At 42.7% G+C, this 15,375-nt stretch overlaps 1 protein-coding gene across 1 annotated transcript in view; it reads left to right on the plus strand.

Annotated features, from left to right (window-relative positions):
* The first annotated feature begins 4,325 nt into the window (after nucleotides 1-4,325).
* BACH1 (BTB domain and CNC homolog 1) overlaps nucleotides 4,326-15,375 on the plus strand; it is a 46,895-nt gene continuing 35,845 nt past the window's right edge. The window contains exon 1 of the mRNA XM_079923002.1: nucleotides 4,326-4,455. The gene's annotated coding sequence lies outside the window, so the exon portion shown is untranslated. The remainder of the gene's footprint in view (nucleotides 4,456-15,375) is intronic.

The following is a 15,375-nucleotide window of genomic DNA, read 5'->3' on the forward strand; positions in this document are numbered from 1 at the left end:
ACTGGTTACATCAAACTCTGTGCAGTCTGCTGCTTCCAACTCTCTTATCTCCCCAGTTGTGCAGAGAAGTCAGGCTACGCTCAGAATCCTGAGGGTCTCACCTTCTACCCATAAGCATTTATATGTGTGTATGTATATATACATATACATATATATATATTTTTTGAGTATGACTTTTAGCATTAGCTTCTGAGAGAATAACAATTTCTCTACTTCATTAGATAAATATATACAGCAGAGTGAGAGAAATTGGGGGCACAATTAATTTGTAATTGAGGAAAATCTCAAGTGTCACCTCAGATCAAGGAGCTTAACACAGTTTAAAATTAACCAGTCTCTTCTACATATTTTGTTTTATTTATCTGAACTTTCCTCTAAGCCTTGACCATCGCGCTTGTGGGTCTTCTCACAAAATTTAACTACATTTTCAGGCTCTACTTCATTATCAGATATTTTCTTTAACCAAACCACCCCAAGACTTAGTGGTTTAAAACAGCAATCATTTTACTATCTTATAAGTCTATGAGTTGACTGGGCTCCATTCGGAGTATTTTTTTTTTTCCTTTTGGCTGGGGCTGGATGTACATGTATGAACTTGACTAGAACAGAACAACCAAGGTGGCTCGCTCACATGACACATTTAATGCCAACTATTGGCTGGTTGTTCTGCTAGGGCTGTTGCCTGGAGAGGCTACACATGTCCCATGCTGGGCTTGTCACAGCATGGTGACTTGTCTGTGAGGGAGGGTCCCAAGAAAGAGGAAGTGGGAGATGCCAATCCAAAGACTAGACCCAGAACTAACAGAGCATCAATTCTGCAGTGTTCTCTTGGCTATGCAGTTACAGGGCCAACCCCGATTCGAGTGGATGGACAACAGATTCCCCTTCTCAATGGGGAGAGTGACAAAAGAGTTACTCCAGTTGGTTTTTGGAGGCACAAGAATTTTTCCCTACTTGGACCCTACACTGTGCCACTTTGGTTGTCATTCAATCTGGTATTCAAGTAGCACCTCTTTCACCAATTTGGCCCCTGTCACGTTAAGTTCTACTGCTCCAATATTGTGTTCTTTTTTTCTCTTTTACTGCCTTCAAAAAAAATTGAAGTATAGCTGATGTACAATATTATATGTGACAGGTGTACAATATAGTGACTCAGAATTTTTAAAGGTTATACTCCATTTATTGTTATTATAAAATATTGGCTATATTCCCTGTGTTGTACAATATATCCTTGTAGCTTATTTTATAATTTCTGCCTTTTTTAAATCTTAGAAGCTGTGAATATCCCAAGTCAGAGGCTACATTCCTTTCACCTTACCTTTCATTTCAGATAGCAGGTAAACACTGGGGTATGTTTGCCCATCCTGCTCAAGGAAGCCTGTCTTCTAATGAAATATGTTCATTTTTTACAAAAATCTTTCAACCTAGGGCTAGGGGTGGTAGGGCTTTAATTCATAATCATTTTTGAGGGAAGAAGTGTGAACTGGCAGTTTTTCAACTTGTGGCGACCTTTTATCTTGGTAATTGCTTACAGTTTAAAACAATTTGTTCAACCTCCAAATATCGTTGATTTAATGAGTGAATGAATATTTAGAGACAGAAGGAGCTAAGGCAATGGAAATGGAGTGAATGAGGTTCTCTAGAATTAGCTTCTAAAAACAATCACATGACTTAAATACCTCTACACACTCCCTTCAGCCCATGGGATAAAGTTCAAACTGTAGGCACAGTGCATGAGGCCCTTCCCATTCTGACTTGGTTTTATATCATTCTCTAATTTTGTTTTTTTGCCCTGTACCTAATATATACCATAAACTTTAACTCAGTACTTCTCAAGTGATGTGATTTTAACTATTAAAAATAATGCAGATCCTTGGGTCACATTCAGACTTATGAAACCAGAATCTTTGGGGGCAGAGCCCAGGAATCTACATTTTTAACAAGTACCCCAGAGATTCTTTTTTTTTTTTTTTTTAATTTTTACTGGAATATAGTTGCTTTACAATGTTGTGTTAGTTTCTATTGTACAGCAAAGTGAATCAGTTATACATATACATATATCACCTCATTTTTTAGATTTCCTTCCCATTTAGGTCACCACAGAGCATTGAGTAGAGTTCCCTGTGTTATACAGTAGGTTCTCATTAGTTATTTATTTTATACATAGTAGTGTATATATATCAATCCCAATCTCCCAATTCATCCCCCTTCCCCCCTTGGTATTCATAAGTTTGTTCTCTACATCTATGTCTCTATTTCTGCTTTGCAAGTAAGTTCGTCTGTACCATTTTTCTAGATTCCACATATAAGCGATATTATACGATATTTGTTTTCTTTCTGACTTACTTCACTCTGTATGACAGTCTCTAGGTCTATCCATGTCTCTGCAAATTGCACTGTTTTGTTCCTTTTAATGGCTGAGTAATATTCCACTGTGTATATGTACCACATCTTCTTTATCCATTCCTTTGTTGATGGACATTTGGGTTGCTTCCGTGTCCTGGCTATCCAGAGATTCTTATGAACACTAAAGTTTGAGAGTAACTCCTAACAGCCTTGATATTCTCAACACCTTGATATACCTTTGTAAGACTTTTCAAATAATTTAACATATCAGAGCATATGCTAGAAACTTTCACTGCCATTTATTGAGAGTACAGAAGGAAGAGTTCCTCGCAAAGAGGAAGGGTCTGTTCTTCCTCTTGAAGAAATTGCAAAGGTGTGGGATGAAGGAAGACTAGAATTCCACTGGCTTTGGGTGGAAGGTGAGTGAAGCCTCAAAAATGCTCAGGTGCATGTAAGAACCCCAGTCCTTCCATGTCTATTTCCAATTGTTCTTTCCTCCTTTCTAACTAAATATTTTTACCCCACCATGAACTCAGGTAGCCTGAAATGCCATCTGCTTCCTACGTCTGGACTATTGCATACGCTCTTCCCTCCCTGGACTGCAGGGCCCCATTCTTCCCAGTTAAGACCCAATGCAAATGTTACCTACTGCCCAAATTCTAGGTCACAGTGAATCACTTTACCCCTTGGACTCCCACACGATTTCACTCATTATTTTCTCGTGTATTTTGGATGTAACTCAAATGTCCCTAAGTCTCACCGCCTGTGAATACAAACGCAGTCATGTTAGTGATAATACCTGACTTCATTAACGTGGCAGTCTTTTTTTGCCCTGAGAGGTCCAGGGCTGTCTTCCGGTGTGCAAGAATGAGCCCACACATCTTGGTGCTGATGCTGTCCAGCCATCGACTTCTTTCTGTCTTTCGACCTGAACTCAAAAACCAACGGCAAAATCCCTTCACAAGATCCCAACTCCAATCAGGTCGGCTGGCACAGTGCCAGAGCGCTCGGGTCTCCCTTTAGATTGATAAGCGTAGGCTTTGCCAGGTGCACATCTTTTCGCACAGTCAGTGCTTTGAACTCCAGAGATGCTAAATGGCTTGGGAACTTAATTTTAACACCAACAATTGGATGAACACCGGAATAAGCAGCAGAAGATGAAAGCCTGACCTGGGCTTAAGATGAGCCGGCTGACACCACTGGGCACTCAACCTGGTTCCAGGTTTCCTGGCGGCCACCACGTAAAGGGAACACCTGTTAGCTGACGCCACTGTTTTCACTGTCAGACAAAAGTAGGGCTGCCAGATGCTTTCTACAAAATCCTGGATGCACTTGATGCATCCCTATCAAGAAGCTCAAGAACCTTGCGAACCTGGGCGCCCCGCCACCCCCAGGAGAAGGCAGAGGAGAAGCTCTGCTGCGGGGGCTGCCAGAAGCTACCCCTGAGGGGGTCTGGTCTGGGGAGGGACGTGGCCGGCTCTCGTCCTCGCTCCTGGTGTCCGCTGGCACCCGATTCCGGGTATCCCGGCAACACTTAGAGCGAGCAGGCCGTCAGGCTTTTCCTTTCTGCTTTCAGCAGGAAAGGAGGAGGTGGTCCTCGGGTGGCTTTTTCGTTCAGGCTGCGGCCTGCGCTCGCACAGGGGCGCTGCCACGGAGGTTGCGGGACCCCGCCGCCGCCTCCTCGAGGCCTGCCCTGCCCAGGGCTTGCGCGATACCTCCCTGCATCCCCTCGTGTGGGCTTCGGCTACGCGCAGGAAGCCGCAGGGATCCGCGTACCGAGGCTTCCTGGCTGGCGGGGCGGGGCCTCTAGTGAGGGCGGGGTTTAGGCGCTACAGAGCGGGAAGGGCGGGGTCTCGCGAGGCAGGCCTACGGGGCGGGACCTCGCGAGGGGGGCGGGGCTTGGGCGCCGGGAGGGGGCGGAGGCCGCGGCTGCGGAGGGAAGGGGAGGAACGAGAGGGGAAGGGAGGGGAGGCGAGGGAGGAAAGGGAAAGGAAGGAGAGGGGAGGGGCGGCCGGCCGCGGAGACGGAGTGAGTCACCTGATAGCTGCCCGCGCGGCCCGCCAGGCTCGCTCGCTGCCGTCAGTCGGGCTGCGTCGCGCCTCGGCTCTGGTGAGTGGCTCGCCTGTCCCGGGCGCCCTTCCCCGGCAGGGTCCGCGCGGCGGCGTCTCGCGCGCGGTCTGGGCCGCCGGCCTGTGAGGGGCGGTCCGCGGGCAGGTCCTGGGGAGGCGGTGAGGGAGACCGGGGCTGCTGCTTTTTGGGCGGGGGGCATTAAGCGGGGCCCGCGGGGGGCGGCTGCAGCTCCCCTTCCTGGAAGTGGCCTCGTCCGCCGGAAGGGGCGACGGGTCGGCGCCCCGTGGCCCCGCGCGCGGCCGGCGCCGTTGTTTACGGGCCCGCGCTGTACTTTATCACGGGCCGGCCGGCGGGGGGCCGGGAGGTACTGGGGCCCGGGCGCCCGCTCCCCCTCCCCCGCCTCTCGGGCACCCGGGTCCGAGCCCGGCACCCCCCCCCCCAATCCCCAGCCGGCGCGCGGCCCGCCGGGGCTGTGACACATCAGCACCGCCCGCGCGGCCGGCCCGGCTCAGTATCGTCCCTCCGCCCTCTCCCACCACTCTCGTTAGCCGCCGCGTCCGGCGAGCTGTTTGCCTCCCGTCTGCCCAGCCTGGGTGTAGGTCGCGCGTGTAATCACGTAAGAAAGGCCGAGTTCGTGGCTGGAGCAAAAAATACCACCCTGCGGGGCTGGGTTTAGCGAAGATTGGTTTGGGGGCCCGGAGATCCCAGGGCTCCCTTTGTTGGAGTTTTGCCCGCGCGTTGTAATTAAAGACTCCCACAGTCGGGTGAGAGTGGGTGTTGATCGTAGAGACACCAGCTTTGTGCTTGTCTAATGAAACGCGAGTGCCATGGCTTTCTCTTTCTTGCACGGTAGTTTAATGTCACTGAGTAGAATTGTACAGAAGGTTTTTGTGCAGTGAGCCTTCTGCGTTGAATTCGGGCTGATTCAAGGTATAGCGTAGTAGTGATTGTGAAAGAACGTGTGTGGGAAAAACAGGCTCCAATGTCACGCTTGAAGGAACAAAGGCTGTTTTGTAGGGATGCCTATCTTTTGGGAGAATTCTATCAGTATTGGGTCTGGAGGGTGCCACGACTAGGTCTTTGTTCATGTAGTATAACACTGCTTATATCCAGGAGGGTTTGCATTTCAAGCAGTTCCGAAAGATAAAGGGTGGAAACACCGGAGGTGTTAGTGTCAGAGCGCTTGAGCGCTTCACATGGTCAAGCAGAGAAGTGGGAAGAGGCCGGCTGCTTCTTCCTGGTCTTGGGTAGTGGTGCAAGGGCTGGGCTGGGCTTGAAGGCGCTTGCCACTTCAGCCTTTGGATTAAAGAAGCCTGGGGAAAAAACACTTGGTGAGTCAGCTGGGAGTAGGATGGCCTTGGTTTAAGTGATGGCATGGCATCGTGCATTATTGTTGTTTAACCTGTGGCTCTGTCAAGTGGTTTACCATTGTTCAATATGTTGGTTGGCTAACAAGGTAGATGACTCCTTAAAAAAAGTTGGGTTGCTGAGTCATTCGCCCCAGCCTGAGAGGTAATTAGGAACAGCTGGTGCAGATACTCTCATCACATGCCTCCACTGTAAAAGGCCAAGGAGCACTCAAGAGGGGTTGCTTCAGAGGCCTGAAGCTGGGGTTGTCTGTGTTGATACAGGTAATCAGTGGGTGAGATGCCAGCGCTCTTAGGAAGTGGCCAAGGAGCGCTGAGGTGGTGGGTAAACACAGAGCAGCCTCGTGACCTACTGCCTGAGAAGTTTGTGCTGGAGAGAGCTAAAACTGAGGAAGAAATTTGCAGCTAGGAGTCACCTCTTAATAGTATTGTAACAAAAATATTTACTCTTCTTATTGTACTTAGTTTCCCTTTTGTGGTTTTGTTGTTTTGTGGTTTATACATTTCAGAAAGTGAACTTAATTTGTTCTTCATAAAGATTTCTTTAGGAGAACACAAAAGGAGCCTTCCTCGTGGTTTTCATGGCCCCTGGCTTTTCATACATACACTAGTTGTTTCTGGTGGCAGAGAGGAGGGGAGGGAGAATGTGGGTGAAATTAACAAGTCTCTTTGGGTCAAGTCTTGAAAGCACTGTCTGAAAGCACTGTCGGGTGAAAGGCAAACCATATGGATCATTGTCTTAGTGATGGCGCTGGTGTCTTTCCATCTCGGATCATTACTTCTTGCTTTAAAAATGAGCACAGGACCCAAGCATACAGTCCCTATTGCTAACAGAGTTTAGGGAAGGGAAATGTGGAGTGGGGGGGATCTGACCCTTATCTGTGGTCAGAAGAATGATTCTTATTGACGGTAGCTCATTAAAACATTCTGTAGTAGAAAAAGATGCTTTACGTTTGGGACTAGAAGACATTAAAAATCATGAATTTTTTAGGGATTAGGGCGTCTAAGGTGAGTGCAAGATGATTCATTTGGAAGAAAATAATAAACCCTTGATTTTTTGAAAATTCACTTTTATATAAAATCAGAAAGACATTCATCTTCAAGATATAGGGTAACAGTAGTACCTGCATGTTATATAACTTGGGTTTATGCCACCCCTTTTCTGTTGGGGAACATAAAGAGTTTGTTAACCACTGCCAGTAACACTCTTTCAACAACTGGGGTACTTTTTTTTTAAAACGTGATTTCCTCTTGAAAGCTGTCATTCTTTCACATGTTCTTAATTCATTTTAATTTTTATTTCACATGTAGTTCTATTCTTTTTATGCTGTATTTTAAAGATTAGAAGCTTAAGTGTAAATTTCTTATTGCATTGTTGATGTGGAGAATGGAAATAACAAAAAATACATTGTTGCCTATTACATATAATACCGTGTATTTTGAATTTGGAGACAAGCCAGACGGTTGGTTTGTTTCATGGGTATGATTTGAAGTGTAGTAATAGGTAAAAAGGGTATAATGGGACCACCAGAAGATAATCTGCACATTGGAGTATAGTTTGTATATAACAAGTTCTTTGAAAGATCACTGTTACTCCTTGAAGTCTGCATTTTTGGGGGCCAGGTTTACAAGGGGCCCCTTTAACAAGGATTAATAAGACTTCACATCCAGCAAATCACTTGGGAAGTGGCATTCCCCTGGCTACTTCTCTTCACAGTGCTGATCCTCTCCCAGACTTACGTTTTAAGAATCATCTCGTCCTCCCAATTTTCTGACTAATGTTCTGTTAATGGGAGAATTACTTTAACCCTAAACTCCATTTTCTGAGGGTTCTACTAAATGGAGGGTGTATTTTGTGTGGCCGAATGGGTGACTTAGAAAACTATTACGATTTTTTAAAATATGCCAAACAAGATAATATGCCGAAGCTCAAGGTATGGGTAATTTGAGCATTATTTGCCAGAATCCAGGCCCCTTGGAGAAAGTAAACATTTCAAGACTGCAGATAAAATATAGACTTATACCACCATGAAACCTGGGCTTCTGGCTTAGTGCATAGCATTAAGAAAACTGAAGTTGTAGATTTGATCACTGTACAGTTGACAGAGAAGCAGTAAGCAAAGTTGTTAAAAGTGGGCCATCTGGAGCCAGACTGCCGAAGGTCAAGTTCTTGCTTTGTTACTTACCTGCTGTGAAGCCTTAGACAAGTTACTTCACTTAGTTGTGCCTCTTTTTCTCATCTGTAAAATGGGATGATGATAATAGAATCTATATCATAGGGGTTGTTGTAAAGTGCATTAATATGTGTTAAGCAGTTAGAACAGTGCTGGCTCCATATTAAACATCAGTACGCATTAGTTGTTATTGTCTGTTCTTCAGAATCAGGGAAGCGCTTGGTTACACAGCCACATTTTGCAGCCTCCCTGAGCTGCATTGCACGGACTGATCAGAGGAGAGAGTGAGGAGAAGCGTGGGTGTACAGCACGTGGCTGCTACTGGGAAAACAACTCAAGTGAACATTCTGACAAATCAGTAGCAGCATCTCAAACACCCAACTTCTGAGGGCAAGTAACATAGGACATGGCTTTTTAGTAAAGGAATCTAACAGTCCCAGCAAAATGCTCTAGAGGCAGTTTTCACCAGTTATTTGGAATTGGCTTTTGAAGAAATAACATCTGCCATCCTGCATCTAATCTATTCTTCATGTTATAATTGAGGGCACTGTGGTCCAGCAGGGTTAGTAACCTGTCTACCCCCTTCCTGCTTATTAACATCAGGACAGAACTCATTTTTTGATTCTCATAACTGACTTGCAGTGAACATTTAGAATGTAATTACCTGCCAGTTACTTCTAAGTATTGTATTTTCTTTAAATGACATGTTTGTGCTAATATAGAAAAATTATCCATGATAAACAGTAAATATGTTTGTCATGTGGCTTCTTGCACCTGTTAGTAATTCAGAAAGGTTGTGTCAAACATTTTGACCATCCTTTTGACTAAAGTGTAAGTTTCTTAATGAAGATACATGTCTTCTGTTTATCTCCATGGAACAGTGAACGTGCTTTGGCTGTTTGTTCAGTAAACTGTCAGTTGCTGCACTAGTATAATAGGGATTCATTTTAGTTCTGTGGTTTTGAAACTTGGGGTTTTTTAAAGAGTGAAAGAGAAAACGGTATATGTTGTACCTCTTAAGTTATTTTAAATATGCACCGAATTGAAACCCTTGATCATTTAGAATTCTACTTTCTGTTTCCATCATTGGTGTGAGGATTGAGGAAGCACCTGGATTTAAATCATTTAGTTCATCTCCTGAGATAGAAAGAAAATTTGTCTTCTGACTTCTTTTTCCTTGTAATTGACTTAGAATTGGATTGAGCAAAATATAATTTGGGTTGTCTAGATGCTAAACCTCTTATACATCTAATACTTTTCTTTAATATGATCACTCCTCGGGAACAGATCCTTTGTTTTATTTAGGATCAGGGACAATTTATAGAATATTAGTAGGATCATAAAAATTGTCCCCAAGCAAATATAAGGAACAAAGAAATAGTAGTTGCCAGGATCTTGGTTGTTAATGACTGTCCTAGGAGCACTGTGGGCATGCAGTGGAGTTGGCGGGCTGCTGGCTCCTTTCTCAGTACTGGCACCGTTTAGAAAATGTTACATCAGTGCAGGTGAAGCTGTGTGCAAATCATATTCTTTTAAAAATAAATTTAAGTCATTTTCTTAATGCCTTAGGAAAGTTAGTAATCAAAGGATATATATATATTTTATAAATTTATGTATTTTATTTATTTACTTTTGGCTGCGTTGTGTCTTCGCCGCTGCACGTGGGCTCCCTCCAGCTGCTGCAAGCAGGGGCCACTCTTCGCTGCGGTGCGGGCCTCCCACCGCAGTGGCCTCCCTCGTTGCGGAGCAGGAGCTCCAGGGGCGCGGGCCCCAGCAGTTGGGGCACATGGGCTCAGCAGCGGCGGCTTGCGGGCCCCAGAGCGCAGGCTCAGCAGCCGTGGCGCACGGGCCCAGCCGCTCCGCGGCATGTGGGATCCCACCAACCAGGGCCCGAACCCATGTCCCCCGCATTGGCAAGTGGACTCTTAACCACTGCGCCACCAGGGAAGTCCCCAAAGGATATTTTTGTAAGAAAATAACTGTTCTTAGCTTCTATCTGGTAAAGTCATTTTCACTTTTTTAATTGGTCATTTCTTAGATTGAATCAGAGTCATAGTGGTTAGCTTTACTGCACTTCCCCATCCCCCATTAAAGTGGAATTACATTAAAAAGTGTTTTATATAGTGGGGTCATTTTTTCAGTTCCTTTGTGCCTGGACCTTGTCAATATCCCACCTCTAAGGTTATAGACTAAACCTGGTATGGGGAATATCTTACCTCCCTCTTCTGCCTTTTTTTTTTTTCCCCTGTCATTAATCTCTTCTTTTTACTGACTGGTCATCCTCTAGGATTCCCAGGGGAGATGTTTTTGGCCTAAGGAGATGAACTCTTAGGGTCTTATTGAAAAAATGGGAAGACCCTACTTGCTGGTTTCTTCATATCCTTAATGCCTTATTCCTTCTCTAAAATGTGCCAGCGTCTTTTGGAAGTCAGTTAAATCAGTGAGGAGATGTACTTATCCATCAGAGAGTTTGCTATAAAATAGGTGGCTATAAAAGATTTATTAGTCTTTCAATGAACTTATTAGGTTGTAATTATTAGTTTGTAAATTTGGAGTAAGTGCGTTTTGGTAAGATCAGTAATTTCATTACTGAGTATTTTGCACTGAACTGTTATTTTATAAAATGTAAAGTGGTTGTCAAATCTTGGCCCAAGACATTTTACATTTTCAGAGTACCTGATGTCTCTATTTACTCTGTTTTTCTGAGGAGTGTTCCCAGCAGGGCTCCTCTAGATAGGATTTACTACTAAAATTAGAAGGGGAAGTAAGAAAAAAGACATTGCCCTTTTAATCAGTTTTCCTACATTAGTAAGAGACTTTTGAAGTAGAAAAGAATTTTGCCCAGCTGAATAGGGATCTTTGCTTCATTCCTTCATTCCCAGTTGTCATCCAGAGATATCAAAGGAAATGCTGCTTAGGGATGAGTCTTAGCTACGACCAACTTTGCCTGCTTCATTGTCTCTTGGACTGTTGCAAGTACTGTTCAAGCTCTAGATATATTTCTCTGGGTTTTTAAAAAAAACGTGTTTTGCCTTTGAGCGCATGTCTGTTGTCACTGGCCTGGTTTGTTGCCTGTTCCAGACCCCAGGAGGTCTGGGACACCTTTTCCTCTCTGGAGCAAGTTGGCAACAGTGCTCACCAGTGGCAGAGCTGCTCAGATACTAGCACACCTCCCTGCCATTGCTTCTCATACACCAGTGTGGAAACATCCTCTTCTCTCCTACTGAGTTAACTTTGACCAGCTCTCTGATCCCTGGGGAGTAAAGAATAATTGTGTTTTTAAGTTTCAAGGCACTTTGGTCTCTTATCTTCCTGTGCATGTTGTTCTTCTCCCCAGTTTACACTCAAACACATATTCTGGTGTGAGTAGATAGTAGGGTTGCTAAACTTATTTCAACATTCATGGTATGCCTACGTGTTAGGTATTGGGTGTACATTTGGTTTATGAAACAAATATTTGTGCCTTGATATGCCAGGAACTTTTCTAGATGTTGGCAATACAGAATTATTCAGAGGTTACAGTCTGACAGGCAGACCATTACTATAGCATGTGTTAATTGCTAAAATAGCAACATGTAAGATGTGGCTTGAAACCATAGGATATGAGAAGCCTAAGTTTTGGGAAATTAAGAAAGCCTTAGGAATGTCAGTGATGAATGCATAATTTAGTGGAGGAGGCAGCTTGTTTTGACCACTCTTTGAAGAAGCATAGCAATGAAGAGTAGGGAAGAGAGAGATTTTAGTTGGGGCAGGTTGGGTCAAGAAGGTTGTGTGTCTGCATCTGTATGTATTTAAAAATAAGGTCAGTGGGAAAAGGTTGAAAGTGCAGGATATGTCTTTCTTTTGTCTGTGGCTAGTTCCTCCTATGTTTGCAAGATGACTGGCACAAGTTCAAGTGTACCAGTAAATACAACTGAGGTTCTTGGAAGAAGACTTTTTTTTTTCTGTGATGTCTCTTTATTAGTGATAAAAGCCTTTCCCAAAGACCTCATAGTGAATACCACCCTAGCCTCTCCTTTGTGGGGCCAGCATTGCATAAGTTTACGCCTAAATCAGTCAACGTGAAGAGAAGTGGGACCACTGTGGTTGGCTTAAATGGATTGCGATTCATCTTGGGTTGGGACTAGGGCCAGCATTGCATAAGTTTACGCCTAAATCAGTCAACGTCAAGAGAAGTGGGACCACTGTGATTGGCTTAAATGGATTGGGATTCATCTTGGGTTGGGACTAGGGTTTGCTACCCCAGAAACTCATGGCCTCAGGTAGAGAGCAGATTTGTGGGCACAATCAGGATGTGGTTAGAAAATGAGGGGGCGAATGGAACTGGATGGCCAACAGTGTTATCCTTGCCTGCTACTTATATCAACACTACACACAGACACATACTTCTGAGTAGAAAAAGAAAATGTGATTGTCTTTGGAGTTTTTGGTGATTTTTTTCCTCTTATGTATCCTACTATGATCAAGTATTATTTTTACAGTCAGATCAAATAAATGTTTTATTTTAAAATGATTTTAAAATTAAAAATTTGCCTGTTCTATCCAAAAAATTACATGTAGTAGGAATACATTTCTTTCAGTACTGTAAACCAGGGGTCCCCAACCCCCGGGCCACAGACTGGTACTGGGCCCTGTTAGGAGCTGGGCTGCACAGCAGGAGGTGAGCAGTGGGCAAGTGAGCGAAGCTTCATCTGCTGCACCCCATCGTGCACATTACCGCCTGAACCATCCTCCCTGACATCCGTGGAAAAATTGTCTTCCATGAGACCAGTCCCTGGTGCCAAAAAGGTTGGGGACTGCTACTCTAAATAGTTCTAAGGTTCTCTGTTATTCTCCTAATACTTTCAGGGAAAGAAGAATACATAATAATATCTTGTAGCTTCTGATTGTGTCTATACCAAGAGGACCACTCTCTCTCTTACTCTGTAGGGCATGCCCATCTGTGATGTCTGTGGCTCTCAGTGAGTGGTGAGGCTAGTCTGGTTTGAATGGAATGGTTGATTCATTGCCTGGATAGGCCAGCATTCTTTGGAACCCACATTCTTGAATCTGGGATACAAACAGGAACATCACTCCCTCTTTACACACTCATTCTTCTTCTAGGAGGGAAAGCTGTCCTGTGGTTAGTTTATTTGCCATTCCTTTCAGACTTCAAGAATAATTCCACTTTAATTTTATACAGTGTTCCTGTAGCACTCCTAAACTGTTTACTGCACTTTGATATGTTCAAAGGACTTGTGTTTCATTCTTGTTCCTTCTTCTCAATCCTAAGTTTTGGTGCTTTGTATGGATGAGAAAGGCAAACAAATAATGTAAATACATAAATACTTAGTGTTGTAAATTCATAAAATAGAAAATAATTACTAATAGTTTTTTTTCTATTTGAGAATAACGAATAGCTGTGATAGATGGTTAGGGTAGGCTTCTGAAATGGTGTTACTTTTTTGGATAGAATTTAGAAAGACAATACTGCCAAAATAATTTTCATCTCAGGTAAAAAATCAATAGTATTTACCTACTCAGTTGTTCCTCAAATAATATTTGAACTGAGAAATATTTCAGCTTTTTTTTTTTTTTACAGGCCTCAAATTATTACTTATTTGACTAAATCTTGTGACTGTATATTGGAAAGTAGCTATCTGAGGGCTCAGGTGGAAAGTCTACAGCTCGTTAATCTCCATTTTAGAGATGGTAATTTTGACTTCCAAGTTAACATCAATAACAAGAAATAGATTTTAAAATTTTAGTTTTAGCTATGTATATTGAGATACCTAGTACTATAGTGCCTACCAGGGATTAGTGGATTAGGTTATCTTTAAATAAAGCATTTCAATTTAGTACCTCTACTAAAATTAAAAAGTTTCATATCTGTGATTCATATTCTAATTGCTCTACTGTAACTGCTGCCTTATTTAATTAACATTGTTACTTAACATTTTTTCCTCTTAATCCTTTTTTTTTGACTCAAATTTATTATGAGTTGGGGTGAGAAGGTGTTTAAGGAATGGTTGGGAATTTGAAGGGCACCTTTTTGGTGGTTTGCTTGTTTTTTCAGTTACTTTGCATGCTATATTTGTCAAGTCTTAGACCTACAGAGGATCATGCTGACCTAGATCTAGTTTTAGGGCTTTCACTTCCTCTCGGCAATCAGAAGTAAATAATGTGAATCACGGTTATAATTTTTACAGTTTGAAAACAAAATAACATATGAATATTTCATTATGAATATTTCATTATGAATATGAACACTTATTATTCTATATGGAAAGTGACTTTTGGTGAAATATCTCGAGCTGTGTGTCCTTCGTTTAATTTTCCATATGTAGTTGGGTATAACTACAAACTTTGATTTAAGTTCAGCATAGTTTGGTGTCAGATTCTTTTTAACGATATATGAGATTATGTAATCCAAGAAGTGTTAATCAGAAATTAATAAACTAAATATTGAGTAATAAGGAAAAATTTCTATTCCATAAATCCCCTTTTAATTTGTCTAACGTTCTCATCACACACACAGGATACTTGAGACATTTCCCTCTAGTCTTGTTTTTTTTATCCTCCTCACTTTTACCCCCCACCCTCAAAACAACCTTGCTATTCAGGCCGTGTCATATGAATTGAAATGTAATATTTGGACCTGGGGCAGAGGAACTTTTTAACCTCTAAGTGACTGACCCTCTAAGGGCTTCAGTTTCCTCATCTGTAACCAAAGTGTGGAAGTGGGTTGTATTGGGTGAGTGTGCTCTTTCAGTTGCTAATTCTTTGGGTCTGTGAAATTATCAATTTTCTTGAGCAGACTTGTATAATTTTAATATTTTCTTTTTATCTTGTTGAGATCTTTATTAGGCTTACTGACATTTCATTCTTAAAGGTTCAGGAATCTCTGTATTTTGTAGTTTAACTCTTGGGTTTGTAGAACCTTTGCAAATGCAGTATTCTTTTCATCATCTTTTGGATAAAGATGGCAATAATAATAATAAAATGTTAATGATCTCATGCCAGGCACTGTGCTATTAAATGCGCCCAGCCATTCAATCCTTAGAGTAAGTGTTGATGTTGTTTTCCTTATGGGGAACCTAAAGGGTGAGGTCAGGTATCTTATAGATCACACCGTTGGTAATGTCTGTAGAACCTTAATTATATCCCAGTACTTCCCGTTCTTTCCAATATCATGCTGCTGGTTGTTTTAAAATACCTAAAATTGATTTTCTTTTGCATTTCATAATTATGTATATTTGGTGTTTAGCACTTTATCCTTTTCGAAGGGCTTTGTGACATAAGTAGGGCAGGGGCTCCCTCCTTAAGTCTCAAGGGTACACAGTGCTAGACCTGACTTGATGGGTTTTTTCTCCTTATTTTCCTGTAACAGGGTTCTCTTTTTCCACATCACAGCATCTTTTTATTTTAAATTTCTATAA

Source organism: Stenella coeruleoalba (genome assembly GCF_951394435.1).
Source record: "Stenella coeruleoalba genome assembly, chromosome: 5".
Taxonomy (NCBI): domain Eukaryota; kingdom Metazoa; phylum Chordata; class Mammalia; order Artiodactyla; family Delphinidae; genus Stenella; species Stenella coeruleoalba.